The following is a 27276-nucleotide window of genomic DNA, read 5'->3' on the forward strand; positions in this document are numbered from 1 at the left end:
CATTATTGCAATTTTTTTTATCATCGTCACTATTATACTCATTATTTGAACTAGATAATTACCTGTATTTTACACAGGTCACTTTGGTACTAATACGAGAGTTGACTTGGAAGGAGTGATATTAAGAGCAGATAAACAAAATAAAAGTGAATTGGAATAGTCTAAATGAGAGATAATAAAGGTTTAAGTCAATGTTTTCAACCTTTTTTAATCTAACAGCACACTTGAACCTATAGTTAAAATTTCTATGGCACACTTAAATTATGTTGATCCAAAAAAAAAAAAAAAGGTAAAAAAAAGAATATACTTACTGTGCTTTAAACTTCTTTTTTTTTTTTTTTTGTAGAGACAGAGTCTTACTTTACGGCCCTCAGTAAAGTGCCATGACATCACAGCTCTTGGGCTTCCGTGATTCTCCTGCCTCAGCCTCCCAAGCAGCTGGGACTACAGGCGCCTGCCACACGCCCAGCAATTTTTTTGTTGCAGCTCAGCTGGGGCTGGGTTTGAACCCGCCACCCTCGGTATATGGGACCAGCATCCTACTCACTGAGCCACAGGCACCGCCCTGCTTTAAACTTCTTTAAAAAAAAATTTTTTTTTTGAAACAGAGTCTCACTATGTTGCCCTCAGTAGAGTGCTGTTGCATCATAGCTCACAGCAACCTCAAACTCTCTGGGTTAAGTGATTCTCTTGCCTCAGCCTCCCAAGTAGTTGGGACTACAGGTGTCTGCCAAAATGCCCAGGTATTTTGTTGTTGTAGTTGTCATTGTTGGTTAGCTGGCCCCGGGCTGGGTTCGAATCCGCAAGCCTTGGTATATGTGGCTGGCACCCTAACCACTAAGCTATGGCCGCCGAGCCTGCATAGCTCATTTTTTTTATTGACTCTTCCTTCTTTCCTTGTTCTAATCCCATGTCTCTCACTTCTGTTCTCTGGAATCGCACTCTGCTATAAATACATAAGCCTTTGTCTCAGGTTCTGCTCTCAGGGAAATCCCGGCTAAGAACGTTGTTACACAAAATGGTCTTAGAAAGCAGACAATTAGGAAGAAATTGCATTACCTACCATTGCTATGGCAATGAGAACTATATAGCTGTCTATAAATGAGGTGGTGAAAACCTCTGACTTGTATTGGCATCACATTTGCTAAGAATCTCACCTGTGTTGATTGTAAAGGAAGGGGTTGGGCTATGCAGTGGTCATGGCACTTGAAGAACTATGGGGCAATGATAATTTTAAGAACTGTAGAGTGGGTGCACTTTTTATTAACATTGGAAGACTTCAAGAAAAAAACAAAAGCTCTTGTAAGTCAGCCACAACTCACAATAAGGTGTAAATGGGCTTGGCGCCCATAGCTCAGTGAGTAGGGCGCCAGCCACATATACCAAGGCTGGTGGGTTTGAGCCCAGCCCAGGCCTACTAAACAAAAATGACAACTGTAACCAAAAAATAGCCATGTGTTGTGTCAGGCCCCTGTAGTCCCAGCTACTTGGGAGGCTGAGACAAGAGAATCGTTTAAGCCCAAGAGTTTGAGGTTGCTGTGAGCTGTGGCGTCTTAGCACTCTACTGAGGGCGACATAGTGAGACTTTGTCTCAAAAAAAAAAAAATGTAAATGAAAGAAAGGGCCTCGCCTTTGGGCCAGAAACACCATCTTCCAGTAATTCACCAAAATGACAAACACAAAGGGAAAGAGGAGAGGCACCCGGTACATGTTCTCTAGGCCTTTTAGAAAACATGGAGTTGTTCCTTTGGCCACATATATGCGAATCTACAAGCAAGGTGATATTGTGGACATCAAGGGAATAGGCACTGTTCAAAAAGACATGCCATACAAATGTTACATGGCAAAACTGGAAGAGTTTACAGTGTTATCCAGCATGCTGTTGGCATTGTTGTAAACAAACAAGTTAAGGGCAAGATCCTCGCAAAGAGGATTAATGTTCGTATTGAGCATATTAAGCACTCTAAGAGCCGAGATAGCTTCCTGAAACGTGTGAAGGAAAATGATCAGAAAAAGAAGGAAGCCAAAGAGAAAGGTACCTGGGTTCAACTGAAGCGCCAGCTTGCGCACCCAGAGAAGCCCACTTTGTGAGAACTAACGGAAAGGAGCCTGAGCTCCTAGAACCCATTCCCTATGAATTCATGGCATAATAAGCATATAACATAGCACACAGGAGTACTAGTGGACCCATGTTTTTAGGAGCAAGAACCTATTTATTCCCCATGAGCTCATGGCATAATATGGGTACAGCAGGGGCACACAAGATAACCAATAGTCCCATGTAACAGTGATACAAGGTGCTGGGACCTATTTCCCACGAATTCAAATGTCAATCAACACTTTGTCACATTAAATGGTAAGGTGCCTCCCTGAGCTGCTGGAACCTCTTCCCCTATGAATTCATGGCATGGTAGACACAAATAACAGCATAAAAATGTTTCTTTTTGGGCGGCGCCTGTGGCTCAGTCGGTAGGATGCTGGCCCCATATACCGAGGGTGGTGGGTTCAAACCTGGCCCCGGCCAAACTGCAACCAAAGGATAGCCGGGCGTTGTGGCGGGCGCCTGTAGTCCCAGCTGCTCGGGAGGCTGAGGCAAGAGAATCGCTTAAGCCCAGGAGTTGGAGGTTGCTGTGAGCTGTGTGAGGCCACGGCACTCTACTGAGGGACATAAAGTGAGACTCTGTCTCTACAAAAAAAAAAAAAAAAAGAAAATGTTTCTTGTTCATTCACTACAAGTGTGGGGGTTTTTTTCCCCCAAAGAAGTATTAAAGCAAATTTTAATGTGTCCTAGAAAAAAAAAAAAAAGAAAGAAAGAAAGGGCCTCTATGACAGCATTTCAGAAGATTCTCAGCACCTGTAACAATTGGGTAGACCTAGCTCATCAGGCCAATGTTCTATCTTAAGGGTAGCATTTGCTTTAAAGCCTCAACAAGACTCTTTAAGTGTTGAGATGACTGATAGAAAGTGGGACCCTGAAGACCAGTCACCAGGCTCACACATGTGATCCTAGCACTTCGGGAGTTCATTGCTTTAGGCCAGGAGTTTGAGACCAGCCTCAGCAAGAGTGAGACCCCATCTCCATAAAAAATAGAAAGATTAGGGCGGCACCTGTGGCTCAGTGAGTAGGGCGCCGGCCCCATATACAGAGGGTGGTGGGTTCAAACCCAGCCCCGGCCAAACTGCAACCAAAAAATAGCCGGGCGTTGTGGCAGGTGCCTGTAGTCCCAGCTGCTCGGGAGGCTGAGGCAAGAGAATCACATAAGCCCAAGAGCCCAAGGTTGCTGTGAGTCCGGTGACATCATGGCACTCTACCGAGGGCAGTAAAGTGAGACTCTGTCTCTACAAAAAAAAAAAAAAATAGAAAGATTAGCTGGGTGTGGTGGCATGTGGCTGTAGTCTCAGCCAGTCAGGAGACTGAGGAGGATCATTTGAGCCCAGCAGTCTGAGGTTGCAGTGAGTTATGATAATGCTGTTATACTTCAGCCCGGGCAACAGAAAGAGATCCGTCTCAAAAAAATAAGGAGGAAAAAAAAAAAAAAAAGATTTATTCCTGCCTACTGTAGCACATATGATTGTTACAATCTTCCAATGAATATTTATTAATCTTACCTAATTTAAATAATCATGTTAAATAAAATATGCAGGTGTTTTAAAAAAAAAAGATCTATCCCTGCCATTCTTTACGGCCTCCAGGCTCATGTTGATGACCCGGTTGGGTCTCAGCACAGTACAGGATGGGAAATAACTTTTCTTCTCCAAAAGAAAACTAATTACATATAAAAAGAATTACAGGATCTGGATAATATGAGCAGGGGATTAAAGCAGAAGTCAAAATTGGTGAGAATATATTTGACATGGAGGTACCTGCTTATGACTTAGATTTAATCTCCTAGTAAGAGCACAACTGGAACTGGTCCTAATGTCATTTTGAGAGGGTGGCTCTTTTAAAGTTTGAACACAGACTGGGTGCCTGTAGCTCAGTGGTTGGGGCACTGGCCACGTACATTGGGGCTGGCAGGTTTGAACCCAGTCTGGGCCTGCTAAACAATGACAACTACAACAATAACAACAAAAAATAGCCAGGCATTGTGGTGGGCACCTGTAGTTCCAGCTACTTGGGAGGCCAAGGCAAGAGAATCGCTTGAGGTTGCTGTGAGCTGTGGTGCGATAGCACTCTACCAAAGGTAACATAGTGAGACTCTGTCTCAAAAAATAAAATAAAATAAAATAAATAAAGCTTGAACACAAGGAACATATTAACATAGCTTCTAACAATTTGTGTGTGGCTGTGCGCCTGTAGAAAGAAAAGACTAAAAGCAGCTTGCCTTTAATGGTAAAGACATTACTTTCTACTATTTACTATCACATTTACTGTCTTGATCCTAGGTTCTAACTCTTCAGTCTTCTGTCATTATATACTTCACAGTGACCTTGATCTCTTAAGAGGTCATCGCTTTGGTCTAATATATTGAAAACACTATACTAATTGTGCACTTTATCCCAGGCAACAGAGTGAGACTTTGTCACCCCCTCTTCAAAAAAAAAAAAGAAAGGAAAAAGAAAACATTTTCAAGGAGTCTAGGAGGACTTTTCACTATTTTAGGGCTTACAGAATCCCTGATGTACCATCGTATGATTCCATACAACATTGCCTCAGTACAGGGACTCTTTTTATGACAAATCAAGTACAACAGTGGGAGCAGGTGAGAGGCCATGAAACCCACAACAGTGGGAGCAGGTGAGAGGCAATGAAGTCCACTCTTCCTTCCATATTCCCTATCTAAAAGCTGTTGTGAATGGAATGGAAGTGGCCAGTTAAATGCTCACCTCATTCATCAGCTTGGAGATGGAACCCTGGGGGTTTAGGGTACTGTGCTCTAGGATGTATTTATGTGCTGAACGAATATTGATATGTATTCCAAATGGTTAGAATAAATGGATCTGGGAACAAATTGTGAAAGTGAGATTTGCTCTATTCACTTGGAACACAGAAAGTTTGAATTTAAAGCCACCACTATTATCTTGGTCACTTTAGAATTCTTAGTCCAGTGAGCCAGGAGGCAAAACAAGAAATTGCTATACATGTTAAATATAAGGTAGGGATAATCAACCCTTACTAACATGATACTTCTGTTTCCAGTGATGATAGTGAACAGCTACCATATTTTGCTGTGTATAATGCATACTTTTTTGGTCTAAATTTTTGAGGGAAAAATAAGGATATGCCTTGTACATTGGTAGTACTAATTCCATATCTATGTAAATGTTTTAATTCATTTATTTATGCTTACACCTTAAAAGTATAACTCTAAAAAGCAATAACGATACCTATATAAAAAATAACCTGGAATGTGGCGATTGTGTCCCTTGCGCGCTACCCCCCTTCCTGGGCATCCCTCCCGGGGCAGGCACCCGGCCAGTGGCATGGGACACTGCCACCACCTCCATCTTGGCAGAGGGGCATGCTGTTGTCGCGGCATGACGATTAGGATCAGAACCTCGGGGAAAAGAGGGCATAAGTGGCCTCAGGGGGTGCCAGGAGGTGCCTCCTTCTCACAAGGCCCGAGATGGCTGCTGCAAAGCTGGGAGCAAGTCCAGGAGAAGGTGAGAGTGGTCCCACAACCTGAGGGCCCAGCCTCCCCCAAATGTCCCCTCTAGGGCCACCCTCATCCTCATATCCTCTCATTTCCTATTCCACCCAGGTCCGTCGGTGGGAACATGACCACGGTCGCTCTGGTGAGAACCCCGCCAGGCTTATTTCCCAGGAAGTTAACTAGCGCGAGGGTCCAGGGCTGGCCCTGCCTGCCCCGGGCTCTGGATGGTCGATCCTGCCCTGCGCTCTCTGGGCTGCCTCTTCTCTAGCGCAGCTGGCTTCATTCTGAGCCCTGAGGATACAGCACCCAGAAAGATGATCCCTGAGCTAGGGTGTGGGAGACCGGGGTTCTGAGACCTGGTTCTACTAGTAGCCCATTGTTGTGACCTTGGACCTCTGTCCTAATGAAGTTTCTGTCTGCGAGGGGTACCTGGCAGCAAAGCATAAAATCTCAACAGTACCTGAGAGTCCATAAACAGTATAAGTAAGTTCATAGATGAGTCCATAATGAACCTATGACTTCTCTGAACACCGGATGTGTTGAGTTAGTATAAATCCCCAAACTTGGCAGTAGGGAAATGCATTTAGGATGCTTAATAGAATGGATATCCACGTCTTTCCCCCGGGGAGAGTTGATTTAGTGCATTTGGGTGGTTCAGGAGTCTCATTTTAACCAGTCCTCCAGGTGATTCGTAGGGTTTTTGAGTTTAAGAAAGGCTAGTGTCGGGGCGGCACCTGTGGCTCAAAGGAGTAGGGCACCGGCCCCATATACTGGAGGTGGTGGGTTCAAACCTGCCCCGAGCCAAAAGCTGAAAAAAACAAAGCACTCAACCAGGTATCACCATGGGAATTGCAGATTTGTAAGCTTTAGGATAATTGAGACAATTCAAACGGTGGATGTGAGAGAATATACCAAAGGAAAGACAGTAAATGAGAAAAACTGAGGTCAATATTCTGGATTAGCAAAGCCTTAAAAAAAAAAAAAAAAAAAGAAAGGCTAGTGTCATTCATCCTGACATTAATGAGTGTTCAAGGTCTAGATGACTCAAAGAAGTAATAGTCTAGTCACTAAATAAAAATGAAAATACAGATTACTTCCCTGGGGTGTCATCAGGAAGTCTCCCTCTTCCGTGCAGTGACTTGGGCCCCTCAGAATGGGGCCAGCTGCAGGAGAGATTAGACAGACTGGAAAAGGCAGGGATCTACCATCAGGAGCCCAGGTAAGGCAGGACCAGCATTGGACCCTCACACTAGCTTCCTGGGAAATAAGTCTGCCACAGTTATCAGTTGAGCAGCTGTGAGCACATTTCGACCAATAGGGTGGAAATAGGAAATGAGAGAATGTGGGGATAAGGGAGGGCTGGGAGGGGACAGCTGGGGGAGGTGAAGTGCTCAGGTTATCCAGACCACTCTCACCTGCTACCTGGGCTTGCTCCTGGCTTCTCTGCAGCCACCAGCTCTGTGCCTCTCACAAGAGAAGGAGGCACCACTGCACAGTCACTTCTGCTCTCTTTTAAGAAATTAAAATGAAAGATTTTTGTCTTATAAGTCTGGGTCAAAAACATAGGTGTTCGTTATACATGGGAGCACATTATACACGGCAAAACACGGTAATTGCAACACTCACAGACCAACCAGGGTGAGGAAACTGTGTTAAACCTCTTGAGTATAAAGGTCTAGGCTTCTTTCCTAGGCAAGCAACCCAGATTAGCCATAGTGTTGGCTGAGGATGAGGGAACTGTGCTAAAAATTGGATTTAATGGAGATTAAAAGTGGATCTGGGGCGGTGCCTGTGGCTCAGTCGGTAAGGCACCAGCCCCATATGCCTAGGGTGGCGGGTTCAAACGCGGCCCCGGCCAAACTGCAACCAAAAAATAGCTGGGCGTTGTGGCGGGCGCCTGTAGTCCCAGCTACTTGGGAGGCTGAGGCAAGAGAATCACTTGGGCCCAGGAGTTGGAGGTTGCTGTGATCTGTGTGATGCCATGGCACTCTACCAAGGGCCATAAAGTGAGACTCTGTCTCTACAAAAAAAAAAAAAAAACGTGGATCTGGGGTGGCATCTATGGCTCAAAAAAATAGGGTGCTGGCCCCATATGCCAGATGTGGCGGGTTCAAACCCAGCCCTGGCCAAAAACTGCAAAAAAAAAAAAAGTGCATCTGTGTGCAAGGAATAGAATATATCTTTCAACCACTTCCAAGTGGTGATCCTATCAGGCTCGTCTCAAATTTCAGCTCTAACTGTGGTGACAGTTCTTCTCAGACTTTAACATCTGTTCCGTTTACAGACAAAACTCTCTATGGGCCTATCAGGTTTCCACATGTCTGGTGACAGCTTTTGATCCAGACTATCTTTCCAAGAATATTTGTAGAGGCTGGGAATGGTGGCTCATGCTGTAATCCTAGCACTCTGGGAGGCCAAGGTGAGTGGATCACCTGAGTTCAGAAGTTTGAGACCAGACTGAGCAAGAACGAGACCCCATTTCTACTAAAAAAATTAAAAAAAAACTAGCAGGTGTTGTGGCAGTTGCCTGTTGTCCCAGCTACTGAGGAGACTGAGGCAAGAGGATCTCTTGAGCCCAAGAATTTGAGGTTGCTGTGAGCTATGATATCACAGCACTCAACCCAGCATGACAGAGTGAGACTGTCTCAAAAACAAAAAAAGAAGAAGAAGAAAGAAAAAGGAATGTATAGCAAACAGCATTAGAAAATGGAGATATTGGCTCAGCACCTGTGGCTCAAGTGGCTAAGGTGCCAGCCACATACATTTGAGCTGGCAGGTTCAAATCCAGCCCGGACCCACCAAACAATGATGGCTGCAACCAAAAAATAGCCAGGCATTGTGGCGGGTGCCTATAGTCCCAGCTATTTGGGAGGTGGAGGCAAGAGAATCGCTTGAGCCCAGGAGTTAGTTGGAAGTTGCTGTGAGCTGTGATGCCACAGCACTCTACCCAGGGTGACAGCCTGAGGCTCTGTCTTAAAAAAAGAAAATGGAGATAGTATCTTTTTCTAGGAGTTGGACAGGTTTGCTAACACCCCCCTTTAAAAGACTGGGGTTTCCTACATTGAAAATTCCTAAGCTGTGACATGAACCCACTGTGTGCACAGCCTCCACCTGGGTCTGCCTTCACATTAGCCTCGTGTAATTTGTGGAGGCCAGAGGAACTGATGAAAATATGAAGCTCATGCTGTCTGCTATGTGGTGAGTAATAAAGTTCTTTGTCTCTGATCTAGGAGTCTTTCTTTTTAAGTGCTCAATTTTATGTTTTGACATATTTATACACCAATGAGAACGTGGCCACAGTTAAGCAGTGAATCCATGTGCCTCCTCAAAAGCTTCCTTGTGATCTTTGGAATCTTCCTATATCCTTCCACACATCAACCTCCTAGATAACCACTGATCTCTGACTATTGTCTGGTTTCCATTTTCTAAGATCTATATATGGAATTATTCAGTACATATCCCTTTTTTCTTGGGTTTTCTCACTCAGCTTTTTTTTTGTTTGTGACAGTCCCACTCTGTTGCCCTCTGTAGAGTGCAATGGCATCATAGCTCACAGCAACCTCAAACTCTTGGGCTCCCGAATAGCTGGGACTACAGGTGCCAGCCACAACGCCTGGCTATTTTTTTAAATATGGGGTCTCACTCTTGCTCAAGCTGGTCTTAAACTCCTGAGCTCAGGCAGTCTACCTGCCTCGGTCTCCCAGGGTGCTCTGGATTCTTCTTTAAGACTTTTCCATTCTGTTGAATTGAACTAAACTTTATAAAAGATACATCATGACATTGTATCCCTGGTCACTTTTACCTTCATGCGCCCTTCTCCCATAATGTACATGTATTAAAATTCTATGTTCCCACATAGGGGTAGAGACAAATATAATCCAGGCTGGATTATGTTCATTTTTCTTTTGATTCAAAAATAAATTAATGTAATTTGTTGTGCTTCTGAAAGTACTATACAGATAGTTATGGAACCCAGCTTGCATCTTATACTATTATTTACTCACTTTTAACAAAAGTATTGAACTTTTTTTTTTCTTTGCAGTTTTTGACCTGGGCTGGGTTTGAACCTGCCACCTCCGGCATATGGGGCCGGTGCCCTACTCCTTTGAGCCACAGGCACTGCCCTGAACTTTCTTTTTTTAAGACAGAGTTTCAAGCTGTTGTCATGGGTAGAGTGCTGTAGCATCATAGCTCACAGCAACCTCAAACTCGTGGGTTCAAGTGATCCTCTTGCCTTAGCCTCCCAAGTAGCTGGGACTATAGGCACCTGCCATGGTACCCGCCACAACGCCTGGTTTTTAGAGACAGGGTCTCACTCTGGCTCAGGCTGGTCTAGAACCTGTGAGTTCAGGCAATCCACCCACCTCAGCCTCCCAAGTGCTCTTATGAAGTATTGTTATCCCCATGTTTCAGGTGAGAAAATTGACACAGAGAGGTTAAATAGCTTGCTATTAGTCACACAGCTAGTAAACAGTACCACTGAAATTGAATACCAAATTGCTTGTTGAAACTGAAACTATCTCAGACATAACTCTGAATCCCACTTCTGTCAGAGTTCTGCAAAGGTCTACCCTTTTAAATTATGTCCAACAATCAGTTATATAGCATTAAAGAAAGGTGGTGTTTATCCAACTGGGATAAAATATCAAAAGAATATTTGGGGAAATGATGCCAACTCTTAAAAAGAAAACCATTTTCCCTGTAGTGCAATGGTTGGTAGCCACTTTTCCACACAGGGTTCCACCGTTTTGTCCAGTGAGAATATTTCCTGACAGAGGACAACAGCTGGCAATCAGAAAAAAGGAAGGGAGAACAACTCCAGTCCATAAACAACCAACAGGCACATCAATAGAAGGCCAATTTGGTAGTTTATGTGGTGAGCATAATGCAATTCTTAAAACTAATGAACCTGAAAATCCGTGAGACATGGGCAAATGTTTACATTAATATCACCTATTGAAAATTAACTTTGCTGCAGCTACATAAAAAACTCTGTGAACAAAAGTGTAACAAGAGAAGCAAAAGTAAACATGGTTCATGGTTTAGGGACTGCAATTAGGTGTTATTTTTCCAGAAAACTCTCTAGTATAGTTAATTTTGGCTAGAAGAGAAATTTGAACAAAAACAGTAAAGCATATGCAAAAAAGGCATCATTATGCAAAAATGAATGTGGCCTCAGTAATGTAGAAGTGAGGAGAAATGAGAAGATAAACTGAGTCCTGGTCCATTTGGATCAAGTTTATCAGGCACCTATGAAAACTTCCCTCTGCACAGCTTACATACAACCTGTTGGAACTTCATATTGTAAACCAAGATTCATTTTCTTTATGAATTCCAAAAGTTTTGCTCTTGCATTAAAAAAGTGTGTGTGCTTGTTTTGTTTTAATTAGTATTTACTGCACTTTGGAACCGAGACAGACACATCATTTTTGGCCCTAGGCAAGTGGCTTTGATCCTCAAAATCTACCCAGTCTTGGAGACATTGCTGTCTCTTCTCACAACGTCCCTAACTTCCGCGGAAACCTGCATGCAGTATTTGGTGCTTGGGGCAAATTCCAGCTTCACATTCCAATCTCCGGGCGGGATCGGGCTGACGGCGCGGGCTAGTCGGACTCGGGAGGCGCCGGGCCGGGAGCCGCAGCGCGCGCTGGGCGCGTCCGCCCCTCCCCGCCGGCGTCGCTCCTGTCGCCTGCGCTGACTCAGCTCTTCCGGTCACCGCCTCGCTGGTGGTTCCCGACTGCGCTGGAGGTGCGGACGCTGGAGTCGCGGGCGTCTGGGGCCCTCTCGGAACAGGCAGCATCCCTGCCCACGCCGTGACTCAGCCGCTTCCGCCCCAGGGCCGCTGGGCTCCGGCCTCCGCGGAAGGCCGCGCCGCTTTCCCGCTGCCCCGGGCCGCCTGCCGCGCGCCTGCTTCTGCCCTCACGTGTCCTTCGTGAGGGTTCAGAAGGGGATTGGCAGTTTGATAAAGGCCCCCGAGCGCAGTGCTTAGGCTCTGCAAGACCCTGCTCAGTAAATTGAGGATTTGCGGCCTCAGCACAGGGCAGAGGTGAGGTTAGTTTTGGACAGCCGCCGGGGTTTAGAGCCCTATGAATGTTGCCCCACCTCCACCCCAGTCCCATAATCTGGCCAAACACTTTGCATATGAATAAAATGGGAATGATTCCATGCCCACCTTGGTGTTGCTGGCATAGCCTAACACATAAGGAAGAGTTCAGCAAATCTTAGCTTTGGTTGTAATTCTTTTTTTTTCTTTTTTTTTTGACAGAGTCTCACTGTTTTGCCCAGGTTAGAGTGCCTTGGTTTCAGCCTACCTCACAGCCTCAAACTCCTGGCTTCAAGTGATCCTCCTGCCTCAGCCTTCCAAATAGCTGGAGCTACAGGCACCCGCCACAACGCCTGGCTATTTTTTGGTTGGAGTTGTCGTTGTATTAGCTGGTCTGGGCTGGGCTAGAACCCGCCACCCTCCGTGTATATGGCTGGCATCCTACTCACTGAGCTACGGGTGCCGAGCCTTTTTTTTTTTTTTGAGAAAGAGTCTCAAGCTGTTGCCCTGGGTAGAGTGCCATGGAGTCATAACTCACAGCAACCTCCAACATACACAGCATAACCTCCAACTTGGGCTCAAGCTATCCTCTTGCCTCAGTTTTTCTGTTTTTAGTAGAGATGGGGTCTCTCTTTTGCTCAGGCTGGTCTTGAGCTCAAGCTCTCCGAGTGCTAGGATTACAGGTGTAAGCCACCACTCCCGGCCAACTGATGATTTTAATTAAAAAAATTTTTTCCGGCTTGGTGCCTGTGGCTCAAGTGGCTAAGGTGCCACCTACATACACTTGAGCTGGCGTGTTCGAATCCAGCCCCGGGCGCCAAACAACAATGGCTGTAACCAAAAAATAGCCAGGCGTTGTGGCAGGCACCTGTAATCCCAGCTACTTGGGAGGTAGAGGCAGGAGAATTGCTTGAGCCCAGGAGTTGGAGGTTGCCCTGAGCTATGAGGCCATGGCACTCTACCCAGGGGGACAGCTTGAGGCTCTGTCTCAAAAAAAAATTTTTTTTCCCATCACGAACATGTTTACTTTTAAGATCAGAAAACATAATTTTGAAGTTATTACCTGGTGTTAGTGCAGATGAAGCAAAATGAACTCTTATTCACTAGAGTTTTTCAAGAAAGGAATCATAGTACATTTCCTGACTTATCTTTGAAAATTATACATATTAATCATAATATAAACATTGACTATTGATGTGAACCAAAATTAATACTTAACCACTTTGGAAGGCTTTGGAAGGAGAAGTGGTTGTGTGTATGTGGTGTATTTGTAGGAGAGCTACATCCTCATCTACCACAATAGGAAAGCAATAAATCATGTTTAAAGCAGATATATCAGGAAATAGCATAAGCACATTACTTTGATAATGGAGGTGACTACCTGAAGCAGAAGTGGAAATAGTAGAAGACAGTTGCCTTTGGCTATGGAAAGGAATAAGCCAGATCCTTGGGCGCTTAAGCCCAAGAGTTTGAGGTCGCCGTGAGTTGTGATGCCGCAGCACTCTACCAAGGGTGACATAGTGAGACTCTGTCTCAAAAAAAAAAAAAAAAAAAAGGCCACCAGCAACTCCAGGTTACATTGTACCAATTTAGTAACCCCAGAAGAAAGTGCCTCTTTTCCAAGAACTCCAATAAAATTCCCAGATGAGACTGTCATCACCCAGCTTAGGTCATGTACACATGCCTGAAATAATCATTGGGTCCAAGGGTGTGGTGTTGCCCTGATTGGCTAGTGCTAAAGCTAGGATTTGGGTCGATCCTACCAGAACTCTATGGATTGAAATGGGGCAGGAAAATTATGGTATCTGACCACAACAAAGGATGCTAGGTAGGCAAAATATCCACTACATACTCATTCACTGAATGGGGACCCAGTACTCAACAGTCTCTGCTCCAGGTTGAGTGTTACTGAATGAATACAGCAGGTGACTCAACCATCTGTTCCTGATTAATACTAATCCACAAGGAGCTATACTTTTCCTGATTTGGTCTCAAGGGTTGTACTGTTTAGAGCAGTTACATGAAAAACATTCCACTTGGCCAGGTGTGGCAGCTATAATCCTATATATAGCCTGTAATCCCAGCACTCCAGGAGGCCCAGGTAGGTGGGTTGCTTGAGCTCAGGAGTTTGACTCCAGAATGAGCAAGAGCAAGACCCCATCTCTAATAAACATAGAAAAAAAAAATAAAACAGCTAGGTGTTGTGGTGGGCACCTGCAGTCCTAGCTCAAGAGGCTGAGGCAAGAGGATTTTTTTTTGTAGTTTTTGGCCGGGGCTAGGTTTGAACCCGCCACCTCCAGCATATGGGACCGGCACCCTACTCCTTGAGCCACAGGCACCGCCCGGCAAGAGGATTTCTTGAGCCCAGGAGTTTGAGGTTGCTATGAGCTGTGATGTTATAGAACTCTACCTAGGGTGACAGAGTAAGACTCTGTCTCAAAAAATAAAAACAAAAAGACATTCCACTCATGGGAATTAGCCCATGCCTGGCTTGATTCCTGTGGTGGCCTAGGGCTGACTTGGAGGAGGACATTGGGATCTGGTACCACAATGGGACACTGTGTCAGCTGCCAATAGCACTGGGCAGGCCAATTTTGCCACTGGAAGGGCACAATGACAAATAGCAAGCAGTAATATAGGCAAGCAATTAGCAGCTGGGGCCAAATAGGAAATATGTTGTCTTAGTAGGAGACAGAGAATTCTGAGACAGGAGGTACTCATCAGGATTTCAAACAGAATTCCAGCCAGCAGTAGAATCCCAGCCACTGGACTAAAGTTCAGAGAGATTCCATTACTAAGGAATGGGGAATTGAAAGGAGCACACAGGCCTCAATTGTAGGGGGATCAAGATACTGGGAAGCATATCAGGACAGGATCTAAAGCACAAGATTGAAATCCACGTATTGGGTCTAGAGTCCAAGGCAGGGTTAGATCTCAAGAAAGAGACTGAAGGTCAGTTATTTGAGAGAACTGATAGGGAAAAGTTCAGACTAGCAACAGTTTTGAAAGAAAATCCTAGAGCAGGCGTCCTCAAACTGCGGCCCGCGGGCCACATGAAGCGGTGTGAATTGTATTTGTTCCCATTTTGTTTTTTACTTCAAAATAAGATATGTGCAGTGTGCATAGGAATTTCGAAGTTCAAAGTTTTTTTTTTTAAACTATAGTCTGGCCCTCCAACGGTCTGAGGGACAGTGAATTGGCCCCATGTTTAAAAAGTTTGAGGACGCCTGGTGTTTGGTTAGGCATGGTAGCTCACGCCTGTAATCCTAAGACTCTGGGAGGACTCTAGGCTGAGGTGGGTGGATTGCTTGAGCTCACAAGTTCAAGACCAGCCTGAGCAAGAGTGAGAGCCTGTCTCTACTAAAAAAAAAAAAAAAAGAAAGAAAAATAAAAACCGAGGTAAGAGAATCGTTTGACCCCGAGTTTGAGGTTGCTGTGAGGTATGACAATATGGCACTCTACTCAGGGTGACAGTTTGAGACTATCTCAAAAAAAAAAAAAATCGCAGAGTTGGGGACTAAAGTGTCATCAGTTCCTCCCGCCTCCTCAGCAGGATTTTGTTCAGTGATTAGATTAAGACTGAGCCTGCAGAAGAAGTAGGGAAACAGAGACCAGTTCTCCAACAAGGTCTAACAAACTCAAATATGTAAGAGTTATGTGTTCTTTCATTGAAATTCATAATCTAATAAAAATTAAATTAAAAAATTTCAACTGGGGGCAGCACCTGTGGCTCAAAGAGTAGGGTGCCGGTCCCATATGCTGGAGGTGGCGGGTTCAAACCTAGCCCCGGCCAAAAACCAAAAAAAAAAAAAAATTTCAACTGGAATGCATTAAGAAACAAAGATGACTGGAAAAGAATAAATACAATTGAAACAGGATGTTAAATGAGATCTTCCTGTTTTCCTGCTTTGGGGAACTTAGAACAATAGATGGAAAGTACCCCTATGTTATAAAGAGACCTGTCTGATCATTTATGTAGGACTTGCTCAAGGGGTTATCACCAAATCAGTTCCGAAACCCATAGCCCGTCACCCACTTTTGGCCCCAGAAAAGAATATCAAGAAGAGGAAATTTGAAGCCAGGCAAGGTGTCTCATGCCTGTAATCCCAGCACTCTGGGAAGCTGAGGCAGGTGGATTGCCTGAGGTCAGGAGTTCTAGACCAGCCTGAGCAAGAACAAGACCACATTTCTAAAAATAGCTGGCTGTTGTAGCAGGTGCCTATAGTCCCAGCTACTTGGGAAGCTGAGGCAAGAGAATCACTTGAGCCCAAGAGTCTGAGGTTGCTGTGAGCTATGACACCACAGCATTCTACCGAGGGCAACAAAGTGAGACTCTGTCTCACAATAAAAAAAGAGAGAGAGAGAAAGTTTGATAAATGAGGATTTCTTTGAAGAGATCTGTCAGAGTTCTGTGATTTTCTTGCTGTCTGGTCAAGGGAAGGTAAACCAGGAGAGATTAGCTTCTCACAGTGGAAGTGTGCTGAGTGGAAGACATGCTTTGTGGCTACTGGGAACTAGAGCAGAACGTGGTGAGAAAGTGGGAGGACACTGTGGCCTGCGTCCCCTGAGCCTTGATGTAGAAGGCTGTTGTTTTATCTCACATGAGAGCTAGGTGAAAGGCTGGCTAAGAACTGCAAAGACTGTAAGTTAAGGGCCTAGGTAGGGGGCATAGGGGGAGTGAGTTTCAAAAGTAGTAGTTAGTAGTAAGAAAGAATAGAATCGTCCCTTCCTTTGGACAAATGATAAGAAATCTGAGTTGTCTTTTTAACTCTATCACAAATGAGCTATGTTTATAGGAAAAATCACTTGATGCCTCTGGGTCTCAGTTTTCTTGTCTATAAGGTACCATGAGGGGACCATTCATGTATTTGTAATTCAATGGGTGTATTCTGCTGAGCATCATGGGGACTCATGGACTGGGGGTGGTGGTGGTTATTATGGTATTCAAATGAGCTATAACTTAGAATGGTTGGACTTATGATTTTCGACTTTACAATAGTACCCATATAACCATTCTATATTTCAGTCTCTCTACAGTATTCAGTAAATTACATGAGATATTCATCACTTTATTATAAAATAAGCTTTGTTTAGATGATTTTGCCCAACTGTAGGCTAACTTAAGTGTTCTGAGCCTGTTTAAGGTAGGCTAGGCTAAGCTTTGAAGTTCACTGGGTTAGATACATTAAATGCATTTTGACTTATGTTATTTTCAACTTACAATGTTTTTATGAGGACATAACCTCATTGTAAGTAGAGAAACATCTGTATATACTTCCCATTGCACTAAGCCCTAGAAATCCAGATCTCAAGCAGCAGCATTCTCTCCTCCCTAACCCAGTAAGCAATGGCAACCTCTGACCTACATGACATTCACTTTGAGGCTGCTTCTGGGTTAGTTAGAGGTGCCAGGTGATACATTCAGTAAACACTGCAGCACACAGAAAAAACAAGTATCAAAGGGATATGGAGATGATACTGCTAATTCTGCTATTGTTAAGACAGGAATCAGGAAGTGCTCAGACAATTGGTAGGGTGACAGTACTCCACTGACCTTAACACCAACTCTTGTGTCCCAATTCCTGTGACCTCAGTGCTACCCAAGAGGAACGCACCTGAATCCAGCCCCAAACTTTCTGGAAAAGTCTTTATACATCTTAATCTAGAGAGAGAGACCATCCCTTAAAACGTAGTCTACAATTGTGTAAGCTTAAAGAGCAAAGTGAAGCTTTAAGGGCAATGGAGCTAGAGAAGCAGGTAGGTAGGAATTGATTCGTGAAATCCTTGAAGCTTGCAGGGGATGAAGAGCCTCAGATAATTTGCAAAAGGGATGTAATACGCTCAGGTCTATTTTTTTTTTTTTTGAGACAGTCGTATTTGTCACCCTCGGTAGTGCTCTGGCGTCATAGCTCACAGCAACCTCAAACTCTTGGGCTCAAGCAAGCAATTCTCTTATCTCAGCCTACAGAGTAGCTGGGACTATAGGTGCCCATCACAATGCCTGGCTATTTTTAGAGCCAGGGGTCTCGCTCTTGCTCAGGCTGGTCTCGAATCAGTGAGTTCAGGCAATCCTCCTGCCTTAGCCTCCCAGAGTGCTAGGATTACAGGTGTGAGCCACTATGCCTGACCCCAGATCTATGTTTTAAATGATCACTCTGGTAACAGCATGAGAAATTATTTGAATAGGGCAAGACTGGAGGCAGAGACTAGAGGTAACTATAATAGTTAAGATTAGGACATCTCAATTTCTAGAAAAGCATAGCATTTCCTCATTAGAAGAGCGGGGGGAGGGCGGCACCTGTGGCTCAAAGGAGTAGGGCACCAGCCCCATATACCGGAGGTGGCTGGTTCAAACTGAGCCCCCGGCCAAAAACTGCAAAAAAAAAAAAAAGACAGGGGAAAGGATTTTTTTCGTATTGATAATTTTAAAGAAATAAATGTTTATATATTTTTCTTTCTTTTTCTTCGCTATGAAAATGCTTTAATGGTGATGTCTGTACAGCATATGATGTTGAGACAGAAAGAACAGCAAGGGGACACGCAGTGAGACGCGGCTATCAGGGAACAGGTTGTGAGTGAATAAAGAGTTCACACCAATTCCACGCTTTACCCGGTAGCAGGGGCTGGCTCTATGCCACCTCCTCCTCAGCTTCCTCCTCAAACTCGCCCTCCTCCTCAGCTGTGGCGTCCTGGTACTGCTGGTACTCAGACACCAGGTCATTCATGTTGCTCTCAGCCTCAGTGAACTCCATCTCGTCCATGCCCTCGCCAGTGTACCAGTGCAGGAAGGCCTTGCGCAGGAACATGGCTGTGAATTGCTCTGAGATGCGCTTGAACAGCTCCGGCTGTGCTGTTGCCAATAAAGGTGGCAGACATTTTTAACCCCCGGGGTGGGATGTCACAGACAGCTGTTTTCACATTGTTGGGGATCCACTCAATAAAATAGCTGCTGTTCTTGTTTTGGACATTAAGCATTTGCTCATCCACCTCCTTCATGGACATGCAGCCCCTGAACACGGCAGCCACTGTTAGGTAGCGGCCATGGTGGGGGTTGCAAGAGGCCATCATGTTCTTGGCGTTAAACATCTGTTGGGTGAGCTCAGGTACCGTCAGAGCCCGGTATTGCTGGCTGCCCTGGCTGGTCAGTGGGGCAAAACCAGGCATGAAGAAATGCAGGCAGGGAAAAGGGACCATGTTATCAGCCAGCTTCCGCGGGTCAGCATAGGCAAGTGGTGACCCCACTCATGGTGGCAGACACCAGGTGGTTCAGGTCACCATATGTGGGCGTAGTCAACTTTAGGGTTCTGAAGCAGATGTCACAGAGGGCTTCGTTATCAAGGCAATAGGTCTCGTCCGTGTCTTCTACAAGCTGATGGACTGAGAGGGTGGCATTGTAGGGTTCAACCACCGTGTCCGACACCTTGGGTGAGGGCACCACACTGAACGTGTTCATGATTCTGTCTGGGTACTCCTCCTGGATCTTACTGATGAGAAGGGTGCCCATCCCAGATCCAGTCCCCCCACCCAGGGAATGGGTCAACTGGAAGCCCTGCAGGCAGTCACAGCTCTCAGCTTCTTTTCTCACAACATCCAGCACTGAGTCCACCAGCTCTGCGCCTTCTGTGTAGTGCCCCTTGGTCCAGTTGTTTCCGGCACCACTCTGACCGAAGACGAAGTTGTCCGGCCCGAAGATCTGCCCGAAGGGGCCGGAGCGCACTGAGTCCATAGTGCCAGGCTCTAGATCCACGAGCACGGCACGGGACACGTACTTGCCACCGGTGGCCTCGTTGATACGCTCCAGCTGCAGGTCGCTGTCCCCATGGTAAGTGCCGGTAGGGTCGATGCCATGCTCATCGCTGATCACCTCCCAGAACTTGGCGCCGATCTGGTTGCCGCACTGCCCGGCCTGCAGGTGCACGATCTTCCTCATGGCGGCGGCAGCAGGGAAGAGGCAGGAGCAGAGGAGCAGGCGCGCAGAATGCTATATATATTTTTCTGATTATAGAAGCAAACATACTCCTAAAAATTTCCAAAAATTCAGAAATATTTAATTTAGGAAGTGAAAGTCCTGCATAATCTTACCCACCAGAGTTAAGTGCTATTCGTAGTAAAATACTTTTTAACTTTTTAATTTAAAATACTTTTAATACTTTTTCTAACAGTAGTAAAATATTTTTTAACAATGGGAAATTCTGTTCTTGTCAGACAAAGGATTTGCAATACCTCATGCCAGTTCTCAAAAGATAATGCAATGCTCAACTGCCCTGAAGAAAAAGGATAAAAGATTTTTCAGAGGAGGAAAAAGGTACAGAAACGTCTAGATGAAAAAGATCAAGCTTTAAAGGCACTAATTCTCTATCATATTTCCTGCTGGGGGCGGGGTATTCATTTGCCTGAAACTATCTAGGGTGCTTGGCTATGTGGGTAGCTAGTGTTTATTTCTGTGGAACAAATGAGCTCTAGAAATTTACTGGGGGTCAACTGATCATATGTTTTAGTTTTCTTTTGAAAAAAAAAAAAAAAAAAGTGTTCTGAGGCTGGAAGGGTTTTCCATTCCTAGCATACCTCCTAACACAGTGGGTAACAACAGAAAATCACTTCAGTATTTCTATGCCCATGTATGCGGATCAGATTGGGATAATAATACCTTTCTTTGTCACCAGGGAGGCGATAAGGTAATTGATTTCTTTTGGGTCATTTGCTTTTGAAAGCATAGAAAGAAAAATCTAGCCCTGAGGCTCTTCAAAGGAAAGAATTGTCCTTCCTGGACAATTCTTGAAAAGTTTCCTTAGAAAGAAAGGTTTCCGTGGAGCCTATCTAGAGTTTAACAACTTTTACCTTCAGAAATTCTGAACACTTCCAGTTAGAACTGAAACTCAATTCAAACAACCTCAGGTGGAAAGGGGAAGATCATTGTTTCACTCCCTAAAGCAGCAGTTCTCAACCTGTGGGTTGCAACCCTTTGTAACAATGGAAATAAATCAGGGCATTAGGAAGGTTGAGAACCACTGCAAGCCTAACAAAGGTGGAGATGGCTTCAAGGATACCGGCTCCAAAGGTAGAAAGTTCTCAGAACTTGCTTTCTCCATTCTTATACTATCTTAGTTCTCTTCGTGTTTTGACTTCATTTTCTTCTCCTATAAAATGGCTTTTTCCAGTCAGAAACATAGTAGCTAGTTGGTTTGGTTGCCATGCCAATAGCTGAAATCATATATAGTAAACAGGTTCATTTACACTTGTTCAGCCAGAAAACTTGAAAAGACTAATTGGGCTAGATGGATACATCTAGTAATCCTAGCACTGTGGAGGGCCGAGGTGAGAGGATTGCTTCAGGCCAGGAGTTGGAGACTAGCCTGAGCAAGAGTGAGATCACCTCCTTTTTTATGGAAAAAAAAAAAAAAAAATAGAAACATTAGCCAGAAGTGGTGGCTAACCTGTACTAACTACTTGGGAACCTGAGGTAGGATGATCACTTGAGCCTAGGAGTTGGGGGTTGCAGTGAACTATGATGATACCACTGCACTTTAGCCCAGGCAACAGAGCGAGGCCCTATCTCAAAAAACAAAACAAAACAAAACAAAAACAAAAAAACCTAGAGAGGGCGGGGCCTGTGGCTCAGTCGGTAAGGCACCGGCCCCATATACCAAGGGTGGCAGGTTCAAACCCGGCCCCGGCCAAACTGCAACCAAAAAATAGCCAGGCGTTGTGGCGAGCGCCTGTAGTCCCAGCTATTTGGGAGGCTGAAGCAAGAGAATCGCTTAAGCCCAGGAGTTGGAGGTTGCTGTGAGCTGTGTGATGCCACGGCACTCTACCGAGGGCCATAAAGTGAGACTCTGTCTCTACAAAAAAAAAAAAACAACCTAGAGAGACTCAAATTGTTCAAGCTTGGGTCTTCTGCCAGGATGGGGACATGAAAAATAATATGATTGACTAGTAGTCTGAATCTGTTGCCAAAAGTAAAGTGATGTGCTTGAAAGACAAAGAAACTTTGGAATGATCCAAGTCCATCATAATGCTGCTGCTCAGTTATGCCATTTTACTTTAGAAAAATTTGATTTTGGGCCGGGTGCGGTGGTTCATGTCTGTAATCCCAGCACTTTGGGAGGCCGAAGTGGGCAGATGGCCTGAGCTCATGAGTTTGAGACCAGCCTGAGCTAGAGTGAGACCCCATCTCTAAAAATAGCCAGACATTGTGGCAGGTGCCTGTAGTCCTAGCTACTTGGGAGGCTGAGGCAGGAGGATTGCTTGAGCCCAGGAGTTTGAGGTTGCTGTGAGCTAGGCTGAGGCCATGGCATTCTAGCTTGGGCAACAAAGGAAGACAATGTCAAAAAAATAAAAATAAAAAAGCAGAACTCATTTACCAGAACCCATAAATGAACTGGCAATTTTTTTTTTTTTTTAGAGACAGAGTCTGATTTTGTCACCCTCGGTAAAGTGCTGTGATGTCACAGCTCACAGCAACCTCCAGCTCTTGGGCTTAGGTGATTCTCTTGCCTCAACCTCCTGAGTAGCTAATGAACTGGCAATTTTTTTTTGTTTGTTTGTTTTTGCAGTTTTTGGCTGGGGCTGGGCGTGAACCTGCCACCTCCAGTATATGGGGCCAGCGCCCTACTCCTTTGAGCCACAGGCACCGCCCTGAACTGGCAATTTTAATTAAATCTCATTATTTATGATATTTGTTCTCTTTTCCAGAATTCCAAAATGAAAACTGAAAGAAGCCTTAGAGTATTGTGCTATACGTTGAAATATATATGGCCAAAGAAGTCTTAAATCAAATCTGATGATTAAACAGAACATATGTGAAAGTAAACATGTTCATGTTCTCTTTTGACAGACATAGTCAGAATTGTAAACTTCAACATTATGGAGTTTTTTTTTTTTAAGGGCAAAAACTTTATTTGCAGGCCTTTTTTGTTTTTGAATATACAAGTCTCCTGCTGTCTAGAGAAAAAGCGAAGTGGTGTCTTACTTGAGGTTGGGGGGCTTGCCTTGGGGCTCTGTCCCTGTCCCCTCCTCACCAGCGCAGCTGGGTGGAGGTGCCTACTTGCTGGCCCCACGGATTTCTCCACTGTGGAATAAGGCACTGAGTGTTCTGCAGGAAGGCACTCGTGGCTGGCTGGTAGTCAATGAAGCGGCCTTCTCAGGGGCTGCAAAGCTGAGGCTGTTGAGGGGTTGAGTTGAACTTGGGGCTCTGGCAGGGGGCCAACTAGTGAGGAGGCCCCAGGCTGTGAGACAGCAGTGTCACTGCCTCCCTGATGGCCCTGGGGCAGTGGCCTCAGGATGGGATCATGCCTTTGCTTCTCTTGCGGTGGGCCATGGTTCTCCGGTTGTGGTTGGCCCTTGTTGCCTTGCTGGCTTCCTTCCTCCTGCGTTCCTGTGTTGTCTCACGACTCTGCCTGTGACCCCGGGGGCTGCCAACCACTGTTGTTGAGCTGTCATGCTGGTACCCTTTCCTGGTGAGAAAGGCCACGTGTCTGGCTTCTGTTATCTCCCTCAGCACTGCAGGGTCCTGTACAAAATGGTCAGGCTTGGAGGCCTCATGTTCAGCTTTTGTCGTGGTCATCCTCTTCCTCCTCCTGTCCTTCTCCTGGCACTTTGGTTCTCAGCACCTGAGGGATGGTGAAGGGCCTGCGACTGATGAGCTCGTCATCTGAATCCGCATCATTGGCGCCGATCTGGTTGCGGTCGTAGGTGTCATTGTACTCATTTTCACAGTTGTCACCATGGTAGGGGATGCTCTGACCTGGCTGCAGTGGCACCTCCTCCACCACCACACTGTACTGTTCATAACGCTGCCACTGTGCCACCACAGCCCACTTGTCGTTCACCAGGCTCTGTGTGTTCTCTTCCTTCCTCCTGCCTTTGTGCACCTGGCTCAGGTCCACTGAGTCCCTGCTGAACACATCAAACTCGTCATTCTGGAAGATGTTGTGATGAGATGTCAGCAGGGGCGTCGGGTCTGGTTTCACCTGTCTGTCTAGGCCTCGGTCCAGCTGGCTGAGGTGTGGGGCCAGCCGCTCCTCCAGGATGTTGTTGATCACCTGCTCCAGGTCATAGCAGTAGTGCTCCAGGCAGGCCAGGATGAAGCCCTCACCGAGGTCTGGCAGCAGGTCTTTTACTTGGAAGGTGAGTGAGTCCAGCTCCACACCACGCACAGCAGGGCCCACAGCAGCTGCTGCTCCCATGCACTCTTTGTCCTCCAAGTTCTCCAGCTGTGATGATATTTGACTGACTGGCTCTGCTGTTACCATGACGCCGTTAGGTTTCCCATTACGCTCCTCAGCCACTGATGGGTCTTTAGTATCCGTAGCTTTCTGTCTGTCCACTCCTTCCCACGTGCTCTCAACTGCTTGGAGGATGTAGGCAGTCAACGTCTCGTCCAAGACCGATGAAGCCTGCTGTAGCAAGCTGATGTCTTTGGCTACAGGAAGAGTGTGTCACAGTCCCGAAGGAACCTCTTCTCCTGCAGCAAGAAGCTGAAGATCTGAAGAAACACTTCAATGAAGCCCTGAACACTGTCACAGCTGCTTTTTAGAATGGGAAGGAGGCAGATCTGGTGCAAGATTATGTGAAAAATCTCCGTTAGCTTCTTCCTGGAATGGGAGAGCCTTTGCCATAGGTCACCCAGCAGCTTGCTATCTTCAAGCCTCCCTTCTTAATTGCAGACTCCATTTCTGGAATTGCCACTTCGTAAAAGCCAGCCTGTAAAAAAAGTCATGCTTCTGGAAGGTTTGGCAGGCCAAAGGGAAGATATCAAGAAAGGCCCAAAGTGTAGTGGAGGTATCACAAAGGTAGAGAACAATGTCCTTTATCTCCAGGAGAGGCATGTCACTGGGAGTCAACCGGCCCCTCTCCTCGAGCTTCTGAGATGTGGTGCTGGCCCCGTCACCTTGCAAACCACAGTGCTGGAGGATATTGCTGAAGACCTGGAGGATGGTGGGCGTGGTTTGATCCAGGTCATTATAGTAACTTGGCTGCTGGGTAAAGATGTTTCCTATCATCTTCTGGAGCAGTGGTGAGTTCCCTTTTCCAAAGAGCACTCAGAGGTCCAGGATCTTTGGGATGTCAAAGAGGAAATTATTGTAGAGAATTTCTCCAAATGCAGAGCGGGGAAAGAAGTGATCTTTGGATTCCTTGTGAGTAGACATGCAGAGGAAGATAAGAAAAACACTTAGATGAATGTGCTTCTGCATGTCGACAACCTCAGGGGCTAGGGTCACCCACTCGTCAAACTTGCTGGGTAGGAATCTAGGCACTTCTGTAGGGTCTCATTAAAGATAACCTGGCACCAGAGGTAGAGCGCCATGATGTCACAGTTCACAGCAACCTCCAACTTCTGAGCTCAAGCGATTTTCCTGCCTCCCACTCCCAAGTAGCTGGGACTACAGGCACCTGCCACAATGCCTGGCTATTTTTTTTTTTTTTTTGTAGAGACAGAATCTCACTTTATGGCCCTTGGTAGAGTGCCGTGGCATCACACAGCTCACAGCAACCTCCAACTCCTGGGCTTAAGCAATTCTCTTGCCTCAGCCTCCCGAGTAGCTGGGACTACAGGCACCCGCCACAACGCCTGGCTATTTTTTGGTTGCAGTTTGGCCGGGGCCGGGTTTGAACCCGCCACCCTCGGTATATGGGGCTGGCACCTTACCGACTGAGCCACAGGCGCTGCCCACGCCTGGCTATTTTATGGTTGTAGTTGTCATTGTTGTTTGGCAGACCTGGGCTGGATTCAAACCTGCTAGCTCAGGTGTATGTGGCTGGCGCCTTAGCCACTGGAGCCACAGGCATTTTTTGAGACAAAATCTCACTTTGTTGCCCTTAGGAGAGTGCTCTGGTATCATAGCAATCCTCTTGCCTCAGCCTCCTGAGTAGCTGGGACTGCAGGTGCCTGCCACAACACCCAGTTATTTTTTTCTTTTTTTTGAGACAGGGTCTCACTCTTGCTTAGGCTGGTCTCCAACTCCTGAGCTCAGATGATCCATCCGCCTCGGCCTCCCAAAGTGCTAGGATTACAAGCATGAGCCACCGCACCTGGCCCAAGTTTTATTATTATTATTTTTTTCTTTTGAGACAGAGTCTCACTACATCGCCCTTGGTAGAGTACTGTAGCATCATAGCTCACAGCAACCTCAAACTCTGGGGCTTAAGTGATTCTCTTGCCTCAGCCTCCCAAGTAGCTAGGACTACAGGTGCCCAACTACTTTCTGTTGCAGTTGTTATTGTTGTTTTAGCTGGCCAGGCTGGGTTCGAACCCGCCCACCTCAGTGTATGTGGCTGGCACTGTAACCACTGTGCTATGGGTGCCAAGCCCCTAGTGTTATTTTTCTTTAGGAAAAGACCTTTCATAACAGTGCACCGCAACAATTCAAGTAGTCAATAATATTTATGGGATTGAATCATAAAAGGAACTTAAGAAACTTCAGAGATCTTTGACAAGCATCAGTGCAACTTAAGGAAGACACTAATACTTTGGGGTATTGCTTTCTGATATAAAATCTTTGCTGTTAAAAATGGTGTTAGAGGGCCAGACATGGTGACTCATGCTTATAATCCCAGAACTTTGGGAGACTGAGGTAGGTGGATTGCCTGAGCTCATGAGTTCGAGACCAGCCTGAGCAAGAGCAAGACCCTGTCTCTAAAAACAGCTGGGTGTTGTGGCAGTTCCAGCTACTCGGGAGGCTGAGGCAAGAGACTCACTTGCGTCCAAGAGTTCAAGGTTACTGTGAACTATAATGCTATGGCACTCTACCAAGGGTGACAAAGTGAGACTCTGTTTCCAAAAAAAAAAAATGGTGCTACAGAGGGACAATAGCAAATAGAGCAGGTGCCCTCTTAACTCTTCTTGTAGGTGTTTGAATTTGGCCTTTAACTACAACCCACATAGGCCTTACCTTTAAAATGTCTGCTTTGTTCTTGGGCTTAAGCAAGTCTCTTGTCTCAGCCTCCCAAGTAGCTGGGAATACAGGTGCCCACCACAACGCCTGGCTATTTTTTGGTTGTAGTTGCCATTGTTGTTTGGCAGGCCTGGGCTGGATTTGAACCCGCCAGATCTGGTGTATGTGGCTGGTGCCCTAGCCACTGAGCTGCAGGCACTGAGCCTGAATTGTGATCTTTTTCCTGGGCTAGTAATATGCGGCCCATTATTTTCTTGCAGTGCTGGGCAGCAGCACTCATCTGCAGGTTCCAGTCTGCCCTCAATCATGAGGTTAATAATGGATATTTGATATCTTGAAGGAAGAACACTATACCTGCTAAGTCATCTAGATGTGTCAATGGGGAAGAGGGAAAAGCAGAGAGAGGGAAGGTGGGAGTGGGGGTCTCTGCCTTTTGGGGACAGACATAATTATACGAGGGACCTTACCTAACTAATGCAATCAGTGTAACCTGGTTTCTTGTACCCTCAATGAATCCCCAGCAATAATAAAAAAAAAATTGGGTGGCACCTGTGGTTCAGTGGGTAGGGCACCGGCCCCATATACCCGGGGTGGCAGGTTCAAACCCGGCCCTGGGCCAGACTGCAACAAAAATATGGCCAGGCATTGTGGCAGGTGCCTGTGGTCCCAGCTACTCAGGAGGCTGAGGCAGGAGAATCTCCTCGGCCTAGGAATTGGAGGTTGCGGTGAGCTGTGATGCCATAGC

At 45.8% G+C, this 27276-nt stretch overlaps 2 pseudogenes across 1 annotated transcript; both read right to left on the bottom strand.

The window, feature by feature from the left end:
- Window positions 1–18192: 18192 nt before the first annotated feature.
- LOC128565100 (tubulin beta-4B chain-like) lies at window positions 18193–19600 on the bottom strand (annotated as a pseudogene). The gene has a single exon (XR_008374207.1). The product of XR_008374207.1 is annotated as a tubulin beta-4B chain-like (transcript).
- Window positions 19601–22912: 3312 nt separating this feature from the next.
- Window positions 22913–24845, bottom strand: LOC128565099 (activating signal cointegrator 1 complex subunit 2-like; annotated as a pseudogene).
- Window positions 24846–27276: the final 2431 nt, after the last annotated feature.

The sequence above is a fragment of the Nycticebus coucang genome, chromosome 14 (assembly GCF_027406575.1).
Source record: "Nycticebus coucang isolate mNycCou1 chromosome 14, mNycCou1.pri, whole genome shotgun sequence".
In the NCBI taxonomy this organism is placed as follows: Eukaryota; Metazoa; Chordata; class Mammalia; order Primates; family Lorisidae; genus Nycticebus; species Nycticebus coucang.